Below are 16,858 nucleotides of genomic sequence, written 5' to 3' on the forward strand. Positions count from 1 at the left end.
CTCCCTTCCCACCACTGAGGGCTCTGCTCAGGCTTACACCTGAAGGATTAATAATCTATGACTAAAGAACAGAGCCAGCACTGGTTGTTATTTTTTTGGAGAGGAGGAGGAACTTGGGAGGTACTTTTGGGTGAAGGTTCAAGCTGAATTATCTGGAGTACAAAACAGGCATTCTCCTTGTAGCCTGAGGAAGGCCTTCAAACAGGTGTGACTTCATGCACATGTGGAGGGTCTGGCTTTGACTGATGTACAATACATAAATGACCTTAATGGCTCAAGAAAAAAGACCAAATCAATCTCCTAACATCAGCCAATTCAACAGCTTTAGGGGAAGGACCATCAGCATCAAGAAAGAGGTGCCCAGGGAGAGATGCTTAAGGACAGAGTACAGTTTTATCAGAGTAAATCTGGATTAATCCAACTGGTTTTGATGCACACACATCCCAAAGAAGCACACCAGTTTTTCTGTATATCAACAATGATTTTTTTCCCCTACAATTTGGGTAAGACTTTCAGATATCCACCATTTGATCCTGAAGATTCAATTTCATAAAGAGGTTTCAATGGGAAGTTGTTATCCCTCCATGCTGGGTGGAATCCATCACTGCTGTTGTTTTAAAAGGTGATCATAAAAACACACCTCACCTAGGTTTAAAAAAAACAGCATTTTAATCTTGAAACCCTTTCTGTTATGCAGGGTTATTTCCATGGAGCCAGAGGGAAGAAGTACTTTAAGTAAGGAGTGCTGCTCCTTACTTAGAGTTAAAGCACTTTCCAAATCCTACATCCATAAGCAAGGTGATTTCTCAGTGCCTTTGCTAGCTTTAAAAATAAAAATTAAAGCATTATTAGGAGTTAAGGGTCAGGTATATATGCAGGCAACTATTTGGCAATGACTCCACCTGGAACAAAGAGATTCTAAAATAAATTTTTTAATGAGAAGGATGGAGAAAAGCCAAGCAGAAGTTGCAGAGGACACCTCATTAAAGAAATTGATAAGCCCAAGTCAGGTCAATCTGTTTAAGTAACTGAATGGCTTCAGTCAGATTGGAATAGATCTGTTTAATTTGCCTTCAGAAAAGCAGCAGCACAGTGGGAGCGGAGGAGGAGACCTCGCAGGGAGCCATAAGTGTTGCGTAAAAGTCGGTAATTTTGCAGAAAGTTGCATCTGTGGTTTACTCACTTGGAAGAGAGACATCTCACACGAAATGAGCTGAAGGAGCTGTAGGCAGTGAGAGCAGCCACACTCAGCACAGAGTGACAGGACTGTGGGACCTTCCCTGCTCAGCCACAGCCTGCACGGGGCACAGGGGCCCACCAAAAGAGCCAGTCTGGCAAAAAAATAACAAAACACTAAATGTAATGCATGAGCCAGAGCCTGGCTTATTTTTACACCTTTGCAGCACTGAGAGAGTTTCAGCAGGAAAGAGGAGCTGATTTTCTGCCGGAACAAAGAACTCAAAATATGGTTCTCATTTTGAAACTCAAGCTCAGGGGCCCTGAAAGGGAAAATGAATTCTTGCAGTTCACAAGGACTGTGCTGTGAAGCAAGCAGCACCGTCTGGTGTCCGTCAGGATGTCTGCCCTGCTTCTGCTTGTGTGCTGACCACAGAGTTATCAGTCACTTCAGGACTTCCATGATGCTGAGAGCAGCACAGCCACCAGCACGCCACGCAGCCTGGCTGGAAGCTGCCACAGCCAAACAGCATCTTGCTCAGGAATGCTGCTTCCAGGGCTCTGCATCAGCTGCACTTGGCAAACTGCTGCTAAGCTCAGGCACCTCATCTGCAGGTACCTGGGTGACCTCCCTGGTGAGATTTTGGGGTTTATTTCATCACTGAGCGGAAGAATAATGTCTTTAAGTAATTGCATGGTTTGATAATTGGTAAATAAGAACCTTGCCTCAAAAAAAAAATTAAAATGAACCCAGTGCTGCTTTTATTGGGCAGATCTCAGCAGCAATACCATGGGAGGTTTTGTCGTGCTTGGACTTAATCTGCCTTTTAGAGATGATGTAGAAGCAATTATCGTGATGATTAAGAGGCAAACACAGCGCAAATGGAGTCCCTGTCACCCAGTCTGCAGGCAAGCATTAAACTTTATAATGTATGACTGTACACAGTAATGAATAAGTACATCTCTCAGAGGCATTTTTTCCTTGCAGCTGTATTCTGAGGGGCTTGGTGCAGTCCCAAATATTAAATACCCCTCAGTAAGCCCTCAGGAGCTATGAGATGTTGAATTCTTTGAAAAGACCTTTTGGCCTCAGCACTGGGAACCACACTTCAGTGCTTATCCTGCTAATAGGAAAGTTAGAAAAAAATATTAAAACATGAAGGGAAGATTCCTACATTGCTACCCAACCTGAAAAGGAGGCATTTTAGTGAAACACATTAAGATGACCATGACAACATCATTAATCTTATCAACACAGCAATAATGCACAAGACCAAAACCTGCAGCATCAAAGTGAAACCCATTTATCTGGAACTGAGCAGATTATATTATAGCCTGGAAAAAGGTATTACATCCCAATTGGAGGTTCTCCTGATTTTCCAAAAGGGGACATGTTAGGCACACACTTCACCAGGGATGTGGGCATCCCAGGGGTCCCAGCCATTTTATACTGCACCAACGTCACCTGCACTGCTCGTGACAAACAATCAGAGTGGTTTGGGGAAGGATACTTAAAGTGGTGGAAGGATACTTAAAGATCACCCAGTTCCAGCCTTCTGCTTTGAGCAGGGACACGTTCCACTAGACAAGGTTGTTCTAAGCCTCACACAACCTAGCCTTGAACGCACACCAAGGCACAACAAGGACTCTCTGGCAACCCACCACACACACTAAGGGTTCCCCTTTGGGAGGAAAGGAGCTACACAGGTTGGAGAGATGAAGATTTTAGCCAGGATTTTGGATGGATGATTACTACAGACCATTAAGCTGCTCTCCACTGGCTGGATTTATTGTTGACTCAACAAAGAAACTCGACGGGGGCTGGGTACCTGCCAGGGCTGTGCAAAGCAGTCGAGCCAAATTTATTTAAAAAAAAGAAAAGCCAGTGTAAAGTCGGAAGAAAGCCACAGATACTTGTTTCCTCTTGCACCTGCAAAACCAAAGCTAACTTCCCTCTCAATGGGAAAACTGCAAGTGCAGAAGCCAGAAGCTTGTGAGAAATACACCCCCTCCTTGCCACCATGAATATTGCCAGTGGATGTTTAAAAATCCCATCTCCATCACACACTTCACTTCCCAAAGTTGTGCACATTTTGCTTCACCTTCTCCTAGCAACTTGCAGTTCCTTTTCTAGGAGGTATGACTGACAAAGCAATGAGAAGGGGGAAAAAAGCAAACCTGACAAAAGCCCACGTCCCCACGACAGCCAGCTCCGAGCAAGTGGACACGGCAGGAATCACGGCATCTCAGGAGTGGTGAGAGATGGATGATCTGGATCTGCACAGAGCTTAGGTCTGTCAAATGACTTCTGCAGGCTTTGTGCCAGAACAGAGCAGAACGAAACAGAGATAATCCGCTGAAAGAATGCCCCATACAGCAGGGGAACAGCCAGATGCTTCCTGTGCACGATATTTCAGCGCAGCATAAGATACAGATCAGGAAGAGGTTCAGCAAGGTCAGCAGCAGCAGGTCAGAGGGGCAAAAAAAGGTTTAAAAGAATTGGAATACAACAAAGCAAAAGCAGAACTACAGGGCAAGTGCTTTGTGCTGGGAAGTTGTGACTCCCCGAGGCCTGGCACTGAGAAAGGGCACTCAGAGCACCAGAGAGGCACCTCGGAGCAAAGCTGCACGTGGGTGGATGGTAATTTGGGGGTTTCTGCAAAGTCAAATATTCATAAGAGGTTCAGAAAAAAACCTTGCAAATAAGAAAAGCATCATTCCAAAACAGATTTAGTATTCCTCAACCTGAAATGCAACTTTTGATTGAAAAGCTTCCAGAGTTAGAAAAAAATAAAATAAAATAAAATAAAATAAAATAAAATAAAATAAAATAAAATAAAATAAAATAAAATAAAATAAAATAAAATAATCAACATGCTAAAATGGCATACAGTAGAGGTTTCTTTACTTGTTTTTTTCTGGAAGCATCTAAAAATCTAAGGATCATCCATAACAGTCATGTTAGACCTCAAACAACTGCCCACAACTTAGTTTTGTTTCTTTTTACACAGTTCCTTAAGTATCTGAAATTAGGTAATTAAGAAAATAGTGCCTCTAGCAGACATCTGGGCTTTCTGTGGTCAGATTTTCCAGCTAAATCATGTGCTATTTAGCAACATCTTTCCTTGCCTTCAAGTATTTTGGTGTCTCAGGGGATTTTAGATCACATTGTAACTAAGGCTATAGCTGCCCAGCTAGTGGCATATAATCAGAATATGATGAGTTGAACACACAGAGAGACAGAGAGCAGAGTGTTGAGAGCCAGAGGTGTGATGCAGAATTACAATACAAAATCTTCTGAAAATGAATCGTGTTTCCACATCCCTCAGCTGCATTTGCAAAGCATTGCTCCTTTTACTTCTCTATGATTGACCAGTATTTTTGGCTTTATTCTTTTACATACTTAGCTGTTAACAGAGAACAGAAATAATGATTCTCTCCTAATCAAATTTTACTTCTGCACCCCCTCATCCTTTCCTGAGAAAAGCCAACAAAAAACACACTTTTGCAATGACAGTGAACGTGTGTAAGAGCAATGGGCTATCAAATTAAAGACAAATGTGTTATAATATCAACACTGACTTGCATGCACAGCAGAGCTGTCCTGCTGAAAAAGGAGCTAATGAATCCTCTGCTACAAATCATCAGAAAAGTGCATTTGAGCAGTGTGAACAAAGGAAAATTTCCCCTGAAATGACAACTGTTCAGATGCTTGTCCAGGAGAAATTTCCATCCTTGGGTTATCACCAGCAGCTGGTGTTCCAAAAGACCACCAGAATGTTATGAAAGGCTCTTTCAGGCAGGAAGAGCCATTTCCTCCTTACCCCTATGGAGGCAGCAATGCAGCCCAAACATGAGACACAGCACCTAGGGTATCAGAAACCCTGCTCTCCTGGCTTACTCAAAACTACAGCACAGCAGCAAGTTTCAGCATCAACGAGACTCTGATGAAGCATCACCACTCCACTGGAACTTGAATGTTGCTATTCTTTCATTTGAGGAAAAAAAGAACACCCTAACATTTGCCCTGTGCAGAGGGCTCATAGCATCCTTTCAAGCAGGGGACATGGCAAAGTAATAAATCCTTGAGGAAGCTGTTTCTTCATGGGGAAAAAAAACACTTTGAAAAGGGTTCACTCACTGCACGTGTGGGCACTTGGGATGGGGTCAGTCTGGACCACCTACCCATGGTAGTGTACAGAGGGTGTAGGCAGCAGGCAGGCACCCACCAGCTTTCAGCTGAACCATCTAGGCACAACTGAATATTTGGGTTTTGACTCTGGTTCATGTATTCAGGTTTTATGGAAAAGAGTCTGGGTCCTTGGTTGTGCAGGACACATCTCAGTCAGACAGGCCAGTGAATTTTTTTTCCCTTCCTACAGAAAGAGGAGCAGATCCTGTTCATTTTGGACCATAAGGAAGCTTCTCCATCTCTTTCACATTTGTCTAAAAGGAATACCTACATGTTAGATATTTTTTAAAGGATAACATACATACACACACACACATATATATATATATATATGTTTTTTTGTTGGCTTGGGTTCTTTTAATGACACAAAAGAAGCCAGGCAGCATGGACCTCACTGACTTTCATCAAGACAACTCAGTGCTGTTTGGGGTCTGAAAGTCTCCCTTCAGGTTACTGGATGGGCACTACCTTGGTGCTTCAGTTCTCAAAGAAGGTAATCACAGAGCCAGCATCAGCTCCCTCATTTAGACACCCCAGCCTCTGCCCTCTGGCCCTTGCATCCCCAGCTAAGAGGTTAATAGGATCTCACTCCCAGCTGTGCTGGGGCAGGACCCAGCTGATCTCACGTCACACCTCAATGCCTGAGCAAGTCATCAAGGCTTCTTTAACTGTCAGCACAGAGGAAGTCCCATCTCCAGGGCCTAGTTTTCCAATGCCTCCTCTAAATGAGACAAATGACATATTAAAGTATCTATTTCTCATTGTGACCCATAAAAGGAGGACAGATTACCAGGTCTGACAGCAGCACATGCTTTGCAGATGCTTGCACTCTGTCAGATGTACCCAACATCTGCACTCTGGAGTATCTGCACTCTAAGGAAGTTCTAGCACAGGAAAACTCTCATTCTTCCATAAGGAACATGAACTGTTTTCACCTTGTACAATGCTTGTCCTCCATGCACTCACTGCCTTTCATTTCATAAGGAGAGCAGTCTTCTCCGGATTGAGAGAAACTGGAGTATTCTTAAAAGAAAATGGGATTCAATTCCCTCAGGGTCTCGTTTCTGCAAGATTGTTTTTACATTATGGGGTTGCAGCAGGGTATTATTCCCAGTACTGAGTCTGCCAGTGGCTGTGTCAGCCAGCAGTGAGGAGAAGGGGCAGATGGAGTGGGAGTCTTGTCCATGAGAGCCACATGTGCCCACATAGCCCTGGAGCAAGATGGAGAAACCAAGCCCTACGCTCAGTGCTGAAAGGCAGGGCTTGTCACCAAACATGAGCATGGTTTTCCTTCCTATCTTAAGTCATCCCACAGGTTTTTGCTCTCCACTTTGCTTCTTAAGGAAATAAGTCCCAGAAGCCAGGTGTTTTTCCTAGCTGTTTGTTTTCTTGGCTCCTCTGATCACTGGCTCCATTGGCAGCTTTCTCTTGTCCCTTTCTGTCCTCACCATCAGCCCAGGACACCCAGGGCAGTGCTCTGAGCAGCCTTGTCTGAAAAGCCACAAAAATGAAGAATAAAGACACACCTGGGAACAAAATGTACTGGAGCTGGAATGTTCAGGAAGCCCTGAAAACCTAAAACCACCTTCCCTGGCACAGTTACAATTGCCAAATTTCAACCCCCCTTCCCAGCACTGGGACCAAGAGGAGAGAGAGACAAAACAGTGACAGGCTTCATCCTGCCAGAGAAGAGGAGTTCCGTGGTGGCACCTCCCTCCACTCTCCATCACTACATGTATGTGTCAAGTACAGTAGGAGAATAACATCTCTGAGAGGTCACCAGAGTCACTGCAGACTGCACAGCACCTCAGCTTACGGACCTGCCTGGGCAGCAGAAATTCCTCAGGCCACCAAGGAATTTTCTACTTAAAAGGGTGACACCTTTGCAGTTGCTTTGGGCCTGGCAGCTCTCCAAACTCCCATCCCATGGGGCCCTGCTGTGCACCTGGGTTGATTCCTGCACCTAATTCACTCCTGCACCCTCCTCTGCTCAGGGGTCATCGTGGCTGGGTCTCACCTCTGCTTTCATGGCAGGCAGCAGCAGCATCCCACCTGGATAACGCGTCCAACAGTGTCCCACATCTTTCCCATGCTGATAGCAAGTCCTGCTGAGGGACATCTACTCTCAGCACACTGTCAATCAAGTCCTGTCATCTGTAACCATGCCTGCTATGTACCAAGATTAATCACAGAATGGCTTGGGGTGGAAGGGACCTTTGAGATCTTCGTGTTCCAAAGCCCTGCCATGGTCAGGGACACCTTCCATTAGAGTGAGTTAGTCACAGCCCCATCCAACCTGGCCTTGAACTCTTCCAGGAATGTAACATCCACATCTTGGCTGGGCAGACTGTTGCAGTGTCTCACCATCCTCACAGTAAACGAGCCACTTATTCTTCTCATCCAGTACATTCAAGGCTACAGGGTTGTAACTTGCAAAACCTAAACCATCTAAACCTACCTCTGTTTTTCTTTCCTGTACATCAGAAAGCAAGACAAGTGCTCTATTTCTCTTGTTGAAGATAGGGACCTCACAGTGTAAACCTAGCTGGTTTTTATTATTCCCACACGCAGCAAAGCTCCCCTTCCCGTTGTTACCCTCTGACACACTGTCACTGCAGGGGCAAAAAGGGCAAAAAGGATGGAGAAGAAGGTAATGACACAAAACACAAGGTTTTAACCTGAAGTTTATTCCTCTTTGGCTGTCTGAGGCTGCTTGAAGCATGAATCCAGTTCTTCTGTTTAAAACAGGAATTACCCAAGTGACTCACATCTTGCTGAGAGAGAGACTACTGGCTTTTTCATCATGTGCCAGTGCTCAGGGCATGCCACTTGTCCCTGCTTACAGCAAGAACCCAATTCCTACAATTTATTCCTGGGTCTGCTGTGGATTGCACAGCTTTGGGGAAATTGCAGTACAAACTGGAAAACTTGACGATTTTAAACTGATGCTTACATTCTCAACAGCCTCTTCCTGTACAGATTGTTTAAGCTCCAATGCTGAAGCTGAGATTTCAAACTTGTGCTTATATTGTAAGTTTCATTCACATAGTCATTAGCAGCATTAAATTGGGGGAGAATCTGCTATGAAACTTAATCAGCTGGTACCATGAAAAAGTGCTGGCATGGCTGTTTGATGCTGTGATAGAGGCTGGTGCTCCAAACCAGGAGAGAGAAGAGCTTTTCAAGTTCTGCTCATTATTGCTTTGCAATGACACAGGAAACAGCAAGGGTTTTAATCTCTAAATAATTTTTCATTCAGGGATTTGGGAACAATTTAGAGGATACAGAAGTTGTTTTGTTTTGTTTTCTCGATTAAATGCTTCATTAAAATGCTGCTCATTTAATAACAAGCTTGGGAAGAAAAAAAAGGAAATAAGTTACATGTTTTTATGCAAAACCAAAACTCTGACACCTCTTTCCTCTTGTTGTGCTACAAACAAGCTTGCTTGAGTTGCAGGAGACTTGGCTTTGCATAAGAATGTTTCACAGAACAAGTGGGAAAAACAATTTTAAAACAGAAGGGAAAAATTAAGAGGGAAAACACAAGATAAGATGGTCAGATGAGCAGTTAAAGACTCCAACACCTTGATCTCGGCACATCAAATAGAATGCATCTACTTACATGCAGCCTGTGCCCTCTTCCTAAAAATACTCTGCCTCCTTGGTGCAGATACTTGATTTCAGATCAAAGCATTCTCAAAGGTTGTTTGCTTTTTTTTTCTTCCAGCCACTTCCAGTCACTTCCTCAAGCAACCCTCACTGCTCCAAACACCCCTTGATGCACTGAATACAGGGCAGCACTTCAGATTCAAGTTTCAGGGCTGTACATCACCATGACTGATCAGACTTCAGCAAAAAGACTCTGTAACGAAAATTTCAGGAAGAGGGAGGATTAATTTCGGTGTGATAGCACAAATCAGTCTTCATTTTGGAGTAATTAAGTCCAGCAGCTACAAGCCTGGCAACACACCCAGGGCTGCTACAGGTACCCTGCAGCAATGTAAGCTGCAAGCTTTGTGCCTAACAGAGATTTATGGTGGGACTCTGCCCAGTAATCCCCAGCAGTGAGAGCATTACTGCAGCAGGCTGCCCAGAGCAGCTCCACACCTGGAAACCTTCAAGGTCAGCACAGACAGGGCTCTGAGCAACCTGATCTAGTGGAAGGTGTCCCTGCACCTTGCAGGGGATGGGACTAGACAATTTCTAAAGGTCGTTTCCAACACAACTGATTCTGTGGTTCTAGGATCCTTCTCCCCTGCCAGCCTATCCCCAAGGTCAGAGGCAGAGTGTGATGCTTGTAGGTCAGAGGAGCAGCAAATACAAGAAGTACCTAATGAAGTCACACTGGCCATCCAGGCAAAGTGCGGTGAAATCCTGGCCATGGTAAATTTGGTAAAAGCTGCAGGCAGAGGAAGGAACTCAACAGCCTGATTTGCTGTGGCTGGTTATTTTAAGCATAGTAAAAAAATGCATCGATGATCCTTGGTTTAATAATTGAGAGCATCAAACTAAAACTTCAGGCCAAATTATGTTCTCATTTTAGTTCATTTAGATCTGTGAAAATAAATTGAATTACTCAAGATCTTCATCGATGTAATAAACCTGGTCATTTTGGCACTGCAGTCCATGGGTACTCATTACAGCAGCTCAACCACAGCCCCGCTCCAGATGGCTTGTCTCTACAACATAGCATATATCCAAGGCACTCCAAAAACTAATCACCCACTGATCATATCACTTCAATTAAAAATTACTCAATATTTCCAATTGCTGGCATCCATTTTAGAAATAACAGAAAATTACAAAGTGCTTGGCCAGTAAAATGCAGCCTTTCCTACACTGCAGAAATGTCAGCTAAGCAACATTAACCAGTTCAACAAGGCAGTAGATTTTATGTCTGGTATGTGGTGTATTTTAAAATTCCTCCACCTTTACATCTGCTGTGGCAACAGGGACCAGCTGAGAGTAGAGACAAACAGGGAAAAATGTCTCTTACCCTATAGCAGATATATAGATGGAGAGAATTTTTAGAGGGTTTGATTCAATCAAACAGCAAAAGGGCCAGTATCATTCTTTTTCACTGAAGAGGACCCAGGTTGACGCACACATTCCTGCAGAGGCAAGATTGAAGGAAGGGAGATCTTTGCTGAAGAGTGTGGGATTAACCAGTTCTCATTCCCCCAGTAAATCCCACATTTGCCTACATGGCACTTACTCTGGTTTATGTCAGGTAAATATAGAAAAGTGGAGAGATGTGGACCTGAGATGATGATGACTATTTTGTGGAAAACAGAAAAATGCAGAGATCTCACTACAGAGTCTTCTTGGTTACTCACATGAACAAAATGCAGACACAAAGCCAACCGGGTATTTTATTCTAATGCCAACTCCTCAGAGCTTTGCTTACCAGCTGTTTCAGCTTGACTCAATGAAGTCTCACCTCCAAGAATAGAGTCATTAGTTCCTCCAGTCTCTGCTGATAGACAGGCAGGGTTTACATCACCCATGGCTAACACTTGGCGTGACTAGAAATAAAACTAAATACACCTTTGAGGAAGTAGCAGACTTTCTTACTTATTGCAAGGAAAATTAAGGGTATTTTCCACACACATGACTCTGCATGTCAAATTTGGTTCAACATATTTAATGTCATAACCATGCTTTCAGGTTGGAAAGGAAAAAGCATCTCAGCTCCAGAGCAGGAGCAGATGTTTGCACAGGATAACTGAAGCAGGGTGTGCAAAATCTTCCTGTAGTGAGCCTTTTTGATCCGTGTCTCAGAGGTTCAGTGTTTTTCCCATTGTGCTGGGTGAATCATGGGATGTAGGCATCCTACAGTCCATAAAGACAGGACCCTCCACAGTCATCTAACTACTGTTGGAGTGTCTCAAATTGACATGGCAAAGAGACAGTTAATAAGAAATGTGAGCTGATAACAGAACAAGAACAAAATCTAAAAGGAAATAGGTGGGCCATTGCATGAGGCTGCCCATCTGGTTCCCACTGAATGGCTGCATTTAGTATGTTCAAACACTGTGCAAATGTGTCACCACACCAAAATTGTGCTTTGCAGAATGACAAACGTGACCTGTTCATTTGAGAATATGCACAGGTGAATAATAATTCATCAGTTTCCTTTAGAGCAGTCCCATGAAAAGGTGTTTTCAACTTTCCCTTAATCTCGATATAAACACAGCCTTAAAAATGAGCATGTAGACAACCAAAACATGAACAAAAAAAATTAATTTTGGGCCATAAAGAAGTTGGCATGATGACTTAAAGGCAACCTGTGCTTTCCCACCCTGAAACCGTACATTTGCTTTTGGTACCTGTCTCAGTGAACACTAACTGAACCTGTGCTAATAAAAATCAATTTTCTTCTCAGCAGCTAAATATGACATAGCCTTTTTTCCAGAAACCCCAGTATTTTCAGCTAACAGCTTCACACTGTTCTAGGTTGCAGACCTCTTCTTACAGATGCCACTCATGACCAGAGGCTCAATGTATTAACTTATTTTTGCTTCACTGCTAGCAACCAGAGTTGTGGCAGGTCATTAAAGAGATTTGTCTGGCTGAACAGCTTCCAGAAGTGCAATGAAGTAGTTATTTAATATCCTCAGATGAAAGATGCTATGCAAATGCAGAGCACTGTGTTGCACCAAAGAGGATCCTCTGATAACCTCCTATTAGTCCAACAGAGGTAAATGGGTTCTAGCCTGAGGTTTTGCTGTGCCATTTCCCTGCTGAACAAGCTGTAGTCAACTTAGCTTGAAAAATTTAAACAGTTAACCCACAGGAACTCAGGTCTTTTCATATTTGCAGGTCAGCTGCCTTGAGACAATGTCTGAAGTACAAACAGGCTTTCAGGACCAGATTCTGGTTTCATTCAGGATGGTGTAAATCAGGAATAATCCCTTCAGAGATTAGTAGGAGTGAGATCAGATTCAGGCTCTTGGAATTAAAAAGTACCAACCATGTGCTTGTGGGCTTATTCTAATTCTGCTAAGCACAACACAATTCTCTTTCATGTCCTTCTCCCATTCTGTCTAAAGCACTCTGAGCTGAAGAGCAAAGGATGTCCTACTCTGAACACACTGCAGACGATTTTTAGCATTGCAAAATATTTTTGTCTACAAAGTTCTTAAATAAGCCTTGTGCTTTAAAAAGACAAAAACCAAAACGCAACCCAAAAAACCTCCACAAACTGACACCAAAAAAAGGAGAAAAAAGGCCACCTTCAAATTATACAAGCAAAGTGAAGATATGTTTAGAGATCCCCCTTACCCCCAAACTATGAAATCAACTACAGTAACCATTTTTACAAGAAATCAACACATTTAATTACTCCATTTAACAGCATCTGTCTCTGGTTCTGGGCATATATCAAAGGAAAGAACAAGCAGAGCCTTTGCCGGATGCCTGCAACATCCTTAGGAAGCATCTCAATGGAAATTCCAGCATTGCTACAAATTAATGCAATGACATCTAAAAGTTACTTGTGTCCTTTCCCTGCCACTGTCTCCTTTGGTAGGTCAAGCAATGAAGATATAACCATGCCAGTCAGCACCTTATTTTTATGTCAACTCAGGAACCACCTTTTCACCACCTTAATGAAAAGTTCATCTCTGTTCAGCTAAACCAAAAGGATGTAACTTTTGCCATTCACAATGGTGTGGTGCACTCCTGCTAGCACAGTGGTTTTCAGTGTGCACTTAGAGAATCCTGGTGAAAGAAGCCAAGTGACAAATCTCCATCCTGTTTAGATAAAGATACAAATCCCACAAGTGATGGGGAACTATGCAATTACCCACTGAGAAGGACAGCATGAGCCTGCACAAACACTGCTCCATTTGGTGTGGAGTGGTGGCTGATTTGGGCCAGTATGGGGCTGTGTTTTGGGTAGTTTTCATGGTGGTGAGAAGATTGGGACTCCATGGGAAGCTGGGAGGAGACACAGCCAGGACAGGTGGCCCCAACTGACCAGAGGGATACTCCAGACCATGTGACATCCTGCTCAGTGTATAAAGTGGGGGGAACAAGGAGAAAGAGGGGACATTTGGGGTGATGTCGATTGTCTTCTTAAGTCACCATTCCCTGGGACGGAGCCCTGCTCTCCTGGAGATGGCTGAACACTTGCCTGGCTGTGGGAAGCAGGAAATAATTTCCTTGTTTTGTTTGCGTGCACGGCTTTTGCTTTCCCTATTAAACTGTCTTTATCACAGCCCATGAGTTTTCCTGCTTTCACCCTTCTGATTCTTCCCCCAGTCCTGCTGGTGGGGGAGTGAGAGAGTGGTGTTTAGTTGCTGGCTGGGTTGAAAGCACAACAAGTGTTTCAGTCTCTCTGCCATGATGTTTACATCACTTAATGCCTCCTAAAATAGCCAGCTGGGCAGGCTGAAGGACATCCTTCATGATAATGCCAGTGTTGTGCACCTCCTGAAAAAAAAATAAACCAATTTTAACTCTCAACGCCCAAGACACTCTCTGGGTGCCTGCTGTATGCCCTAAAGATCACTCATCAGGTTTGAAATCCCTCACCCTGTACTGTTGACAAGGATCCCTTGTCCTGTGGCCTGTCAGGAACTACATCTTGTTAACCATCTCATGTCCCAGCAATTTTGGACAGGAAGTTGAAATTCAATAGGAGCTATAAGTAGACTGGGAAGGGCTGTCACACTAGTGAGAGAATTTCCTTGGGCAAGGGAAGATCAAGAAAGAAAATGCTGTTTTTACTCACTTTCAGCTGCTCTTAGACAGTGATGACTGATGGCTCTAAGGAAAGGGCTCTGCTACACAGCTGGGAGAGTCCTGTTGGCTTTGGGTAAGGGAACTACCATTGACAAGCCTGTTCATACAAATGCCATGTGTTTTACAGACTATGAGAAGCCACAAGCTTTGTAAACCTCAGTAAGCAGATGTCAGCTTCAAGAATCAATTCAAATACATGTGCTGAACAACATTCCCATGCTCACTCAGAGGGAAGCATGCTGCCCTCGCTGCCTTCTGAAATATTTTGGTCTTGCCTTCAACATTCTCCAGGTAATGAGCAGATCAAGCTCTAATGAGCTCACTAGGCACGACAAGTCTACACTCAAGGTTACTGAGCACGACCCTATTCTCTCTTGGAGACAGGGGAAAGTGTTATGCAGCATTTTTTCCTGACAGAAGACAGTATCATAAACAAACCACAAGACTTGATCCAAGATGCAGAAACAACCTCCTTTCCTTGGAAGTCAGTATTGTTGGTGCCAAGCAAAACAATGCCTACATTTACCTGCTCAGGAGTAGCAACCAGCTCACAAGAGAGCACAGCAGCTGGAGGGGGAGATCTGAAAGACTGGTTCTGACAGCTATACAAGCAAGAGATTTTTAATATTCAGAAAAAAAGTGCGCTAATAACAGAATTTCCAGCTCCAAGAACTAGAGTTGTAAACCGAAGTCTAATCAGATACAAAAGTAACAAAGGCAAATTTAGATGGGTTCCCTTTGTAGAGATGAAGGCCTGTGAAAGATATTTTTCAAAACAAGCAAATCTCAGTTTTCCCCTTAACCCCTGGGCACAGGTAGCAGTGGGCCACATGCCAGTGTTTAAGAGAGCAGGGTGTCAGCAGGTGCCACAGCAGGTGGCACCAGTCCCAATGGCACCAAGTTTCATCCTTGTAAAGCCAGCTGGTCTCTTCCAGGACTGGGAAGGGTTAGATGCCACCCTGGTGATCCCACCCTCAGGATGCGCCCCTCTGCCAAGCAAGCCTGAAACTCCCACAGCAAGTGCATCAAGTTGCCTTGGGGTCTTGTTCCAACTCCAGTCTGTTCCATGAGAAGCTCCTCACTGATACCTTCTGCATATCAGAGCCACTAAATTTCCAAGCAAGACAGTAAAGGTGTAAAAATTGTACTGGCAGACAGCAGCCAGACTCATAATACTATTTTCCAAATTCAGAGACATGCCAAATGTGAGGTTAGTGCCTCTGAGAGCAAGGCAGGGGAGAGTTACACCTTAATGAAAAGCTGTTTTCCAAAACGGAGCTGTGCCTGGTGGGTTTATTACATAAAATACAGAGGACTTCTAAGTTTGCATGGGGTAAGATAAGTCAGAAAAAAAGACATTTTGAGCAATGCTTCTTTAAAAATTCACAAGCACACACAAAAAAAGTTGGGTGTGTCTCTGACAGCTTGCCTGAGGAGGATCTAAGGACTGCTTTCTGCGGCACTAAGACATAACTCTTGGTCCAGCTTGTTCCCACAAGACAACTGTCCTTTTTCCAAGATAATAACTTGAAAATGGGGCAAATTTCTTAGGATTGTTTCTCAATTAGTGTGATGACAGTCAACACAGAAAGGACTTGGGTATTTTAAGCCAAGGGGATAAAGGGCTACTGTCACTCGAGTGCGGGAAGCTTTTTTTTCCAAGGAACAGTACAGACAGCAGCCACACTGAGTACTCTTGTCTTAATCTGGTAGAATTTTAGCTTTATATAGCTGGTGAAGTGGCTGGAATACAAGTCCTATGAGGACCAGTTGAGGGAGATAGGGGTGTTTAACCAGGAGAAAAGGAGGCTGGGGGGAGACCTTCCCTCTCTCTACAACCACCCAAACGGAGGTTGTAGGCAGGTGGAGGTCGGTCTCTTCTCCCAAGTAAAAAGTGACAAGATAAGAGGAAATGGCCTTAAGTCGCATCAGGTTAAATTTAACATTGGGACTTTTTTTTTTTAATGAAATGGGTTGTAAAGCATTGGAACTGGCTGCCCAGAGGAGTGGTGGAGTCACCATCCCACCAACTGTTCAAAAAACTTGTGGATGTGGCACTTGAGGACATGGTTTAATGGTGCACATGATGTTGGTGCTAGCTGGATGGCTGGACTTGATGATCTTAAACATATTTTCCAACCTAATTGATTCTATGATAAAAATCTTCATCCAGACAACTTATAGGCAAAGGAAAAGCATGTATCCTCCTAAGACAGCAGAAACAAAGCTCAGCAAATGAGCCACTCTCCTACAGCAGGTCAGGTGGCAACAGAGGAAGAAACAAGCAGCCTCTTCTGGTGCTCTCTGAAACAGAGACATCCCCTTCCAAAGGAGTTTGATTGGTAATTCCAACCTATTGATTCTTTTCTATACAGACCTCCATCATTTTCCTTTATTAAAAACATTCCAAAATTAATTGGAATTCCATAGCAACATCCTCTGCCAATACTCAGCTCAGTATCAACAGGAGACCTTGGCCTTGGGGAGAAGCAGCTTACCCTAAATGCCTCTATTTCACTGCTACTTTCAAGTGTTTCAGCCACTTCTGCAATTATTGTTTGTTTTTCAATAACCTTGTATTTTTCAACAGCCAGTTTCATCTCCTGCTCCTCTGCTCTTTGGCCTCACAATGTAGTTGCTTGAAGTAATTTCTGGTTGAAGGATTGGGCATTTTACACAACAGTTACAGAACTTTTGGAGAAAGACAAGTCAATGTCCTACCTGGGCATTAACACACAACTT

General features: G+C 43.7%; 1 protein-coding gene across 2 annotated transcripts in view; it reads right to left on the reverse strand.

The window, feature by feature from the left end:
- Positions 1–16,858, reverse strand: part of ST3GAL1 (ST3 beta-galactoside alpha-2,3-sialyltransferase 1) — a 78,173-nt gene that overhangs the window by 51,823 nt on the left and 9,492 nt on the right. Inside the window, exon 2 of one of the 2 annotated variants that reach the window (XM_041407592.1) lies at positions 8,991–9,230. The exons of the other annotated variant lie outside the window; for it this stretch is intronic. The gene's annotated coding sequence lies outside the window, so the exon portion shown is untranslated. The remainder of the gene's footprint in view (positions 1–8,990; positions 9,231–16,858) is intronic. 2 annotated transcript variants of the gene reach the window in all.

The sequence above is a fragment of the Onychostruthus taczanowskii genome, unplaced genomic scaffold, assembly GCF_017590055.1.
Source record: "Onychostruthus taczanowskii isolate IOZ18803 unplaced genomic scaffold, ASM1759005v1 scaffold27, whole genome shotgun sequence".
Classification (NCBI taxonomy): Eukaryota; Metazoa; Chordata; class Aves; order Passeriformes; family Passeridae; genus Onychostruthus; species Onychostruthus taczanowskii.